Source organism: Triticum dicoccoides, chromosome 7B, assembly GCF_002162155.2.
Source record: "Triticum dicoccoides isolate Atlit2015 ecotype Zavitan chromosome 7B, WEW_v2.0, whole genome shotgun sequence".
NCBI lineage: Eukaryota > Viridiplantae > Streptophyta > Magnoliopsida > Poales > Poaceae > Triticum > Triticum dicoccoides.
The window spans coordinates 741396984-741406731 of record NC_041393.1 but is presented as its reverse complement, the minus strand read 5'-3'; the positions used below and the strand labels follow the sequence as shown (position 1 = coordinate 741406731).

At 40.1% G+C, this 9748-nt stretch overlaps 1 long non-coding RNA gene across 2 annotated transcripts; it reads left to right on the top strand.

Annotated features, from left to right (window-relative positions):
- The first annotated feature begins 714 nt into the window (after nucleotides 1-714).
- LOC119336196 lies at nucleotides 715-1555 on the top strand. 2 transcript variants are annotated; one of them, XR_005162242.1, is made up of 4 exons: nucleotides 715-732; nucleotides 969-1041; nucleotides 1211-1258; nucleotides 1457-1555. It is a non-coding gene; the product is annotated as an uncharacterized LOC119336196 (long non-coding RNA). The 2 variants fall into 2 exon arrangements; XR_005162243.1 differs by having other exon boundaries at nucleotides 1211-1288.
- Nucleotides 1556-9748: the final 8193 nt, after the last annotated feature.

The window sequence follows — 9748 nt, the reverse complement described above, 5'->3', positions numbered from 1 at the left end:
GTCAACACTTTCCAAACAGCTGGCCCCGCCTCCACTTCAACGCTGAATCACACAGTTACGCCCTGCAACAGCGACAAGTCCTCCAACCTTAAAAATCTTCACAACGATGACATGTCCTCCAACCTTAAATATCTTCACAACGCACTAACCAGGTTGACTAATTTGACCATATAATGCTGTTGTCTGCACAAAGAATGACACGACCTCTCGCACCGCCACCTTCTCTCCCGGGCCTCCTCCCCAGCACTCGCGGCGCAGCAGCGTGGACGCCGCCACGTTCTTGATCCAGTCGGATCTGGCGCAGATCGCCGTCATCCGGCGCGGCACGGCGTGATTCCAGATCGGGCGAGGTCTCCGCCAGGAGAGCAGGAGCGGCTGCTGCAGCGAGTGCAGCGGAGGAGCCCATCCTGGTCAAGCCCCACCCCGGCGGCTGCGTGTAGAGTAGGAGAGGTCGAGGATGGCCCCAGTTCGTGGAGGTGAGTTCGTTCTTTCTGACCTGGGCTCATCCATTAATTCATGGCTTCCTCTTTTTGTTTTTATATGCCGCATATAGGGTTAGCGAGGAGGAGGTTGTCCCCGCGAAGAGGCAGCGTGAGGCTGCACCGGCGCCTTCCCATCTATGCATGTACAGAGAATGAATGATGTCAAGTGGGTAAGGACGCCGTCAGTACGTGATAAGATTAGGTGCTGGACTGCTGAGTACCACGTTCACGCCATGCCCAAATCACACAGGTAAGCTTATACTCCATATATGATTTTTTCATCTCAGCTGTACCCGAATAAAAGAACCATGCCCAGAACGTGTCTGCCTTCACCAAGATTAGTATTTTCTACAGGTCTTGCATCGTCTCCTACTGACCACACATGCCCCAGTGATACTAATAATACCAGAACTCACCAAGATTAGTATTTTCTGTTATGTGGAGGATATTTTTCTTTTGTTGTGACATGTGCTTTGTTATGTGCAGGTTGCAGTCACAAGGATGATCTGGCCGACCATGTCAGCAAAGCCAACGCAACAGAGTTGAAGGAAATATTATGGTAAGAGGACAAAATAAATGCTAAAATCCCTCTTTCTTTTTATCGTTCGGTTGTACCGTAATTCCATGTTATCTGCAATACCGCTTCTCGGTCATTCCTGTCTCACTTGCTGGTCTTGTTAAAATGTTTGACATTCCTCATTGTTCTTTGATCTTCTTGAATCTTGCAGACATGAACATGGTGTGATGACCCGTGTGCAACCTCAACAAGTGTGAAGGTGCTGCTAAGTTAGAGGATTGATTAGAAAGTAATTTGTTTTCACTGTATGCAATGGCAAATGTTTACTCATTAAAACAGATAAGAAATTAATTTAGTTTGGGTGGATTGATTAGTTATAAAATGTTGATGGTCCTTTGCTTGGATCTTTAGGTTGAGTCGTTGCTTTTCTACTTCAAACTGACGGATTTATCTTCAGCCAAAAAAAAGCAGGCTTGGTTAGCTTCAAGAAGAAAATATTTCAAAACCGTGTACCTATTGAAATGGCATGGAAGACAGAGATGGCAGCAGCCTGCATCCTCGAGTAATGCTCGCTAAAGGGGTGTTATATTACATTTCCTCAAACTAAGATCCCCTCATCTTATTTCCTATGTTATTTTCAGATTGGAGTTGCCTCTTGGGGAGTATCAGGTTGCTGAAATGACGACCAGGGTGGATGCCCAAAGTTACAGGTTTTGATTCTTTATGTTTCTTTTTTGAATTTATTTTTCTATTGCTACAGTGTGATCATAACCAGATTATATAATAACCATTTATAGTTCTAAAAAATTCCCATGAATTTACTTCAATCAAAGAGGGGCCTTAATTTCGTAGTAGGATTATAAACCGACAATAGTTACGGATCAAATAAAGGTGTTGCTTGAAAGAGAATTGCATGAGATGTTCCTGTTCTCGGCTCTAATCCAGTGGTATGGCTGTGATCAACAATAATCTTTTTGGTTATTAGACTGGCAATATGCATGAGATATATATAGTTTAGTTAACTTCTTATCTGCCACACTGCAGAAATATCTACCTGGGAGGAGGCAACGAAATTTAGAGGCACACGGGAGATGCTAGAGGATGATAATAAAGATGAGGAGAAAGCTCAGGTTTAGTTTTTTCATAATTTTTGTTCTTTTTTTAGAGTTCACGCTAATTATTTGCACACAATGTTGTGATGCTCCATTAGTGTAATGGTATTGTTCTTATAGTGCAATATCCTACTATGACAACTATAAATGTCCTACTCTATTTGTTAGGATATTCTATTCATGCTATATTCATTGTTAGTTTTGTCTTCATCCTACTATTTATGGATATTTCCTTTATCGCCTCCACTGGACATGAGTAACCCGTGGCATTTTCCATGCTTTTCTTCTATATAGTGGAGGTTTCATCAGAGCAAACTGGTTCCACAGAGGTTTCATTAGAGCTAACTTTATGTTTTACATCTTGGAACCATTACTATTCGCTTAGAGGAAAGACAAAGCATCATCTACTTCTAATTGGAATAATTATGCTAGAAGACATATTCAATTTACTATATCACATAATCATTTTTTCTCTGTTAAGTATAAACCACAACTCGGAGGAAATTGACTTTGCAGTGGTGTTCACTGGCATGTCCCCGTCGGGCTCGGAGGAAATGTTGGGAAGAAGCATCCACACCCAGCCGTCCTCCCCACTCTGGTTGTTCCAGGTTGCTCTTTTGTCTCTCTCATGTCAACTTGGTTCCCTCTTATTTTGTACTAGATTGGAAGTGGGTTGCACACATAAATCCAAACACGTTGGGGAGGGGATTCATCTATGCATTTCAGTTGATTTCTTTCTGGAATTTAGCTCGTGATAGGTTTTAGAAATTACTTCTAAATTTATGCACCCTGAAACCTGATTTGCAGACTCATAATATAGTGTCAGAATTTTTCATAATTCAGGTTACCGGATATTGGTTCTAGAACTTAAGCCTCGTCGTAAGCTCGTAGTTTCCCTAGAAAATGCATCTGTTGTTCAGTTTTCATGTCTAAGCTCTAATATATTAATATGAAGTAAATGACTAAAGCTACAGGGGAAAACATACCCAAGTTTCTGGTTGACATTGTCGGAATCAGTTCTCTACCAACACTTTGAACATACACAATAGTACAAGTTAGTTCTATTACTTCAGTTATGATTTTCCATTGAGCATCCAAATGTAATTTTTAGAACAGAATTTGTTGAGGCTGCAAATTGTGAACTAAAAAGTAGTAGCAGTTAAGTAAGACCTTACCAATATCTATTAATCAGATTAGTGTGTTGTGTGGCACACTAATGTGTTATTCATAAAGGTGGAGATCAGAGTTTGTCTGAATAGCATCATAAAAGAGGTACTATTGTTCATATGTGCATATAACATGGCACCAAACAAAAGGATCTAAAATCTAATTCTGTAGTACATCAATAGGAATTCACGTGCCTAATTTTTTTAGTATGTGGCTGATATGGTAATTGTTTCTGGTCGTATTGCATTGATTCATATATCAGCTACCTCTGTAGCATGAACCATGAAGTGCCTATGCAGTGCATGCAAGGCTCCAACAAAAAAGTGATACTGTGCCAAACGTGGATGTTCCATATGAAGGGGGTAGCCTGTCCTGCACCACAACACAAAGATGACGGGATGATTCATCTATGCATTTCAGGTGACTTCCTTTTTCTGGAATTTATCTCCAGTAAATGATAACAATTCGAGTAGTCTCTTTAGGTTTTTCGCATTTCATGAGTTGAAGGAGATCAAGATGTTTTTGATTTGTTTTCTATTGTTGAGAAGATCTATATGGTCGATGCAGGATTGAATTTATTTATTTGTGGATACCAGCATCACCCATCTTGTTGTGTAATTGCAGCTTGTGTTGTTGCTATAATTTGTTATGACTTCTCTGTTTTATAATATTCCATGTAAAACAGAATATCCTTGATGTACATTCCTTGATTTTTTAGTGTTAGGGGCCAAAATATATATCCTTAATTTGTTCTTCCTTTCGTACAGTGTAGATGATACTAGCTCTTTTATGAATATATATTCATTTTAGACTCTAGCTCAGGTCTGCGCACTACATAAGGAGTTGAATTTGTCAGTTTAAAATATTTTTGCTATCAATACTTTCTGTCCTTCCAGACAAAAGTTATTGGTTTTGATTTTTTGCCAATTTAAAATATTTCTGTTATCATCAATGTAGATGGGAAGGGATAGGAGCTCAACATGAAATGGACTATATTGTGAAGGCCTTTAACTCATAAGTACAGATGGTTTTTTCATATAAAACACAAGTAAAGATTATGTGAGGTGATTTATCCATTTTTAGAGTTTACTCATTAGTGTATCCCTCACTGTTAATTGCTATTCTTAATTGCTATGAATTTTTAACCATTCTTATAGAAAACACAAGTAAAGATTATGTTTAGTTTCCCATATTATTTACCTGCTTAATTGCTATGAATTTTTTCAATGTCAGATTAGTATCCACACCTGTATGCTTTTCGTCGAAGTATGACTTTGGTGTCTACTATGGTCGATATTTTCAACTTTGGTCTCTACTTGAGAAAAGGAGGAAAAACTACAGTTCAAAGCCTTTTATAAAATGCATGTCACTTTATTTTCTAAGATATAAAAATTATTTGAATTATCTGTAGCATACTTCTCTATCATCTAATATAGGTCTCCCAAGCGATTTAAACAAATACCAATGATATAATTATGCACACATGTCACTTCCTTTCTTAACCTGTATGAAGAAAAAAGAAAACCTGTATTAGCAAAATCGTTCAATATTGTTAGTCGAGCAGTACACATGTATGAACAAAGAACGGACATGTATGAACAGAATCGTTCAATAGTTTTAGACAGAAAACGGACATGTATGAACATAATCGTTCAATAGTTTTAGTCGAGCGGTATATAGAAAAACCGCCGCCCAAATGCATATGGAGTACTCAAGCTGAACAAGCCAATTGGATGGTAGAATATGCTACCAGGCTTAAAGTTTATATTGATTGAAGAGAAAATATAGAAAAGTAAGGGCCGAAGGTAAATAGAAATATAGAATACTGCCATGTGTTTAACTAAACATCAAGCATTTATTTGTGCACTTCCTCGTCTAAAATAATCATATCAGTTATATTATCCTTTATCTCACATTCTCACCAGTGCACTGTGCCAGTCAGTGCCTCAGTGGCCCTCCTATCTGAACTTCATTGCTCTTATTTTGGTTCATTTCTTTGTAACATTTTATTCCTATTGCAGCCTTCAATCAGTTTTAGCCTTGAATCATTCTGTATCTTTAGCCTTTAATCAGTTTGTATTTCCCCCTTATTTTGATACATTGCTCTACGACAATTTATTCTTATTGTGTTACAGGTACTTTAATTATAAGTGCATGCTTACACATTTCTATCATGCACAATCATGTATGCACACCGATCTATCCAAAAGATTAGCTCGCGACGCTCTTCGCCCGCACCGCCGGCTCCCCAGGAGGCCGCATCCGGCCTGCCACAAGTACACCTATGTCGCCGCCTCCCTGGGGGCCGCAATTGTAAGTGGATGGCCAAGGAGAAGGCATGCGGCGGGGGCCAGGCGCTGAAGTGGGAGGCGGAGCTCGCCTCCCCCAACGACGACGACTTCAACCTCAAGAGGAAGTTGGGGGCCAAGTCCAAGCCCGGTGCCACCGGCAAGGCCAAAACCAAGTGGGGCACCCAGGAAGCCAACAAAGATGACAAGAAGAAGCCGACGAGGAAGTGCGTCCAGAGCAAGGAGATCCCGCTGGCTGCGACATCCAGATCGAGGTACTCAGCAGAACATATGAGATTTTTGTGGGGGTTTGGCCCCGATCTGAATGAAATGTTGGACTTTCTGTACTCCAGTGGCATACTCTAGTAATGATTGCAGTAGCTTACTCCAGTAGCTTAAATGGAACTTCACTGTTACTCCAGTAGCTTAAATGGAACTTCACTGTTACTCCAGTAGCTTAAATGGAACTTCACTATATTGGGTTTTCCGGTAGCTTAATGATCTCTGCATCACCATAAAAGTGCAGATACAAAGCCAAATGATTTAATTATTATACTGAACTTTTCCCGAGTAAGCCAGATGATTTGCTACTGCTATCTTGTTAGGTGAGTAAACACTAAATGTTTCATTAGTATGGAAACAAGTGTTGTAGTGGTCAATAGCCTCATGTTAGTTCATCCCCTCTTTTAGTTTTCCTTCCCTTCTAAACTTCAGTTTTGTTGGTTCTTCTTATGGATATTCACCCCTTTAAAGCCCTATGAATGGAACCGCTTCGAAATAGGAATTTGAAATGGTCTAGACTGGTTCAGTGTTCTATCTAATTAGAAATAACTCCCCCTTTTGATTTCATCAATTGTTTTGTACAACTTAGGCCCTTGTTGTTTTATGGCAAGGTTGTTTTAACAAGTTGATCTATATATAATTCAGTTGGTACTATTGGAACAACATGATATCGTCCAAAAGAAAAATCATAATGTAGCACAACCAACCATTGCCATATTAGATTACCATCAGAGCTCACAAAAAGGTCTTCAGAGTGTTGCAGGATGTTCTATAATCTACTAACGTAAACTGCTTTTGGTTTTATTTCCCAGCTGCAGCCACTGATTTGAATCCCCTCTTTTCCCGTGCAGTCTGTTCTGTAGACACACAACACCTACAACATCCATGAACTCCGGTGGAATCCTCAACCAAGGTTCGCCAGTACCTGCGTCGTTTGCCTTGTCTCAAAAGAGGTTATATAAGCTACATATTTGTGTGTGCATTTTCACTTCTCCTTTACCAGCCACAACTTTTGTTTATAGTGCCCAACTATTTGACGAGGGTTAAGTAACTGAGAAACTAAGCTTTGGGAGATCCAAAATCATTTTAGATGGTACATCATGAGAATGAAATTCATGTTTTCCACCTTGAGGTTGTTACACGCGTACTGATTTTTCTCTTTGTTGAGAAAATAAATTGTTTTGTCTTCCTATGCATAAGAAAATAGTGAATCTGATGCTCCATCAAGGTGGGCTCAAAGGATTGAAATTACTCAACTTATTTTTTTATTATATCTGATTATAGATATTTTATATGGTATCATATACTGTTAATAAACAATTTTGCTTTTTGCTTGACATTGATGTGGTGGTGATTTGCTTTACAGGTTAAATTATCTTACCGCCATAATGGTTTACCGAATAAAGATTTGTTTTGTCATGTTTTTATACCATTTCTTCAGGATTTTCCAGTTCTCTTGCCATACATAACATGTCACAGTCCTTCAGGTTTTTGGGCTGTTCTTCTGCCATTCCATCTATATGTGTGTGTGTGTGTGTGTGTTCATGTGACATTTTTTGTGACATGCTCAAAGTGATGTAATTAACCATACCATTACTATTATTAGTGCTTAGTTCCTCCTATATCTTTCTTTGAGAAATTCTGATGATGGAATCAATGATCTATATTTCCTTCAATCCGTGGAATATATATTGTGTAACCAATAGTGGACTGGGTGGGTGCTGCCATCGTGCTTTGCTATTCATGTAACAGCTAGAATCGAATATTAACCGTGTTCTACCAAGTTGGATATAATGTCATTGCATTGTAAATAAGTTATTATGTGTTGCATTTTTTTATTACTTTTGGTATTGTATGGTCGTTGGGTTGGATATGACCGCACCTGGCAGGGGTGCGGGGTGCGGCAAGCCGCACTTTCCATCTAGTTTGTATGAGACCTGAAGTTGCGAAAAGGAACAGAGGTTGGCTCAAGCTATATGATCAGACATTCTGCTGTTACGGCCGATTCGCAACAGCAGATAATTATGCCTTGTCACAATGACTAGCTCGACAACCCATAGAAATATCAGGTGCTATCCTCCTTACGTATTTTATCAGCACATCTTATTTCAGAACAATTATTCCGGTATGTGGTATTTTTTTGCAGGACCATTATTCATTACAAAGGTGTGGCAAAGGGGTAGGCGCCAGCATTATTTTTGCACTAGTGCTCGTCTATGCCCTGCTGCTCGACGGGTATATGTGCAAATTGCCGCCCGCTACATCAACATGACGTGACTGACTCGCCTGTCCGCGCGGCTGACCGCTCCTGCCCGTGATGGCTTTCAGCTTCACCGTAATGATCACCAACTCCGCGGCGGATAATTGCTAGCCTAACATATCAGGTGAAATCCATGCAGTATATTTTTATATTATATATTGCTTTCTTTAAAAGAGAAATTACCCCCGGCTTAAAAAGAAGGATTCCGGTTTAAAATCCGCTTCAAGGGAAGGCTGTCTCCCACAAAGCTTTGAAGCTCTCAGTATGCGGTTTAAGAATTTCCGGTTCAGAAAAAAAAATCACTCGCAAGTTCGAGTTCTCAGGAAAAAATTAAAGGGACCAAAGAGAGTCTGTTGCAAAAGTACAACTCAAACATAGGTGCCCCTTGAGGACAGCTCACAATATCATTTGGGGGCTTCCTATTCAAACATAGGTGTATTCACGAAAGAGAACATAGCGTTACTACGCTCTTGATTCCGACTATCAAGTCAATATTATCATAAGAGCGTTACTTCGGTAATCCGGCTATCAAGCCAATATTATCATAAGGGGCCAAAGAGAGTCTGCTGCACAACACAACTCAAACATGGGTATCCCTTGAGCACAACTCACAATATCACTTGGGGGCTATGTTCGAACCATAGTCACACCTCTTGATAGGCTTAAGGCCACCAGGGAAATCACATGGGGGGCTCTGGTCGTATCTGACCCATAGCTTATACCCTCTTGATTGGCGTAAGGCCACCAGGATAATCATTTGGGGGCTCTGGTTGTATCCGAACCATAGCTTATACCCTCTTGATTGGCGTAAGGCCACTAGGGAAATCACTTGGGGGCTACGGGTTCGAACCATAGCTACACGTCTTGATAGGCATAAGGCCACCAGGGAAATCACTTGGGGGCTTGGTCGTATTCGAACCATAGCTACACCTCTTGATCGGCACAATGCCACAATTATGACTAGTTGGGGTCTCTGGTCGTATCCGAACCATAGCTTAAACCCTCTTGATCATACACATACATCATCATATATTGCATCATCATAGCATGTATCATATATGCACAGATATACCGGTTTATATGGCAGGAATCAGTTTTCAAACCAGGTTATATTATTCACATCTGTAATAGCCAACACGGTTGGATTTTTATTATGGTTATCAATAACCAATATTATGATTGAGGTTTTCAAAGTCGCTTCAGTGCAATGGATATAATTTATTCTAGAATGGAAGGAATAGTCCCGAATCGTTCCACGCTTACGACCCGACACTTGGGGGCTACATTATTTAAGTTGAGATTATATCAAATACAGAAGTCTCGTTTCGCTGCAAGCATGCACCATGACACTTGGGGGCTAATGCAAAGTCCTTGTTTGCTCACCTTATTGAAGACCCGACTCATCACATCGTAATGAGCCGGCCCTTGGGGGCTACCAATTGCTCCTATCAATAATTCAAGGTACAAAGCCTTTAATCCATTATATTGAAGGGTCCACTACTCAGTTGGTAATGCACAAGGCTCTTAACCTTGTGGACGTGGATTCAAGCCACATGATGAGGGTTAAATCATATGATGTTATTTTCATTAAAGTATATATCAAGTCCCAACTCAATATTATCTTACTGAGGCGGCCTTTG